Raw genomic sequence first — 1,785 nt, 5'->3', positions numbered from 1 at the left:
AGGGCGATCAGGGGGTTTGGGCGCTGCCCCCTGTCACGCTGATCCTGGTGCCGGAAGGCCTCGCAGCTCACTTAACCCCGTGCTGGAAGGCATGTTACCCTTTTACTATATAGGATAGAGGCCTGGTGCACGGGTGGGAGCCGGCTGGTTTGCCCTGAAAGGGTGTCCTGGATCAGGGTGGGGGTCCCGCTTGGGTGCCTGGCCCGCCCTGGGTGAGGGACTGATGGCTGTTTGCAGTTGGTCACACCAGCTTCAGGGTGGGGGTCCCCACTGGGGTGCCTGGCCAGTCTGGGTGAGGGGCTGAGGGCTGTTTTCAGGCTGGCGGGTGACTGAAGTTCCCAACCGCTCCTTTTTTTCTTTCTTTTTTCTTTTTTATTCTGGGCCAGCTTTAGCTCTGAGGCTTGGCTCCAGCTCTGAGGCCTGGGCTGCTGAAAGCAGGTATCTGGTTTGTTTGGGTTCTATAATTGAAACACTGTTTCAACTCCAGCTCTGTGATCCCAGCTGGCTGAAAGCAGGTTTCTGGGGTTTTGTTTAGCTTCTATATTTGTAACAATGTTTCAAACTGCAAGCTCAGAGGCCGGCAGCGGCAGGCGGGGAATGTTGGAGTCCTCCATCACTGAAGCAAGTAAACCTCATGTTCGCTTCAGTGCCTGGCTGCCGGCCGCCATCTTGGCTGGCAGTTAATTTGCATATCGCCCTGATTAGCCAATGGGAAGGGTAGCGGAAGTATGGCTAATTACCATGTTTCTCTTTTATTAGATAAGATGATGCCCAATGGAAGGCAACAGCATCCCACACACCCGGTCACCTTTGTCTTCCTCCAAGGGGTGAGACATACTTCTGCAGGTAACGCATGTATTCTTCTGTGACATACTATATAATCAATGCACGTGCAAATGTTACTAGCCAACTCCCCCAGAACAGTCCAGTCTTAGCGTTCACAGGGCTGAACACTATGTAGAACCTGCGATGGAGGAGGGATCACTCTCAGGATTCATTCATACCACGTGGGACTTGGCAAACAGTTTTAGCAAAGACTCTATTAAAGGAAGCTCCTCCTCGGTGTGGAAAGAGTGTGCTGACACGCTCCCTCCATAAACACTGTCTGTAAATGCCGCCAGCAGAATCTGTGGAGAGAGGTTTGCTGTAACTTTTCAATGAGCTGTGCAGGGCGTGGAACCAGTGTGAGGTCTGAGCCTCTAAGGAAAGCTCGCAGGAGGCAGGCTCGGGACACTGTCCCCCTTGTCATCACAGGGTGCCCTCTGCAAGGCAGGTGACATACTCTCCTGATGATGGGTGGTGGTTGCCAGGCAGCCCACAGGGGCTGGGTTCCCAGAGCAGCCTTTGGGTTCCCTCCACACCTCCCAGAGGAGGAGGGGAGAGATGGGGCACTCACTGGGGAGGGGGGGTTAGGGGGCAGAGGGAGTGTCACAGGAAGGGGCAGGAAGGGGCAGGCAGGTGGTGGGCAACAGTGCACCAGAGTTTTCTAGGAAGTGGCCCACAGCCGGTGGGGCGGTGGGAGGCATGGAAAAATTCCGAGGGAAGGATGTTTGATCCAGCCACCAGGTGTGCGGGCTTGTGTGCTTGTGGCAGGCTGCAGGCGGCCATCTCTGGGGCACAAAGCCTACAGCACCTGGTGTTCCCAGGTGGTCTACTATTTAAGTGCTAGCCAAGCCCAACCCTGCTTAGCCTCCCAAATCAGCGCAGTTCTGGCGCATTCTGGGTGGTGTGGCCCAATGCCCTGGCCTCTTGCTGAGCTGGTGCTCCCCCCTCCTCCCACCCTGC

This window comes from Myotis lucifugus, unplaced genomic scaffold (assembly GCF_000147115.1).
Source record: "Myotis lucifugus unplaced genomic scaffold, Myoluc2.0 scaffold_1061, whole genome shotgun sequence".
In the NCBI taxonomy this organism is placed as follows: domain Eukaryota; kingdom Metazoa; phylum Chordata; class Mammalia; order Chiroptera; family Vespertilionidae; genus Myotis; species Myotis lucifugus.
This window is presented reverse-complemented; position numbering follows the sequence as displayed.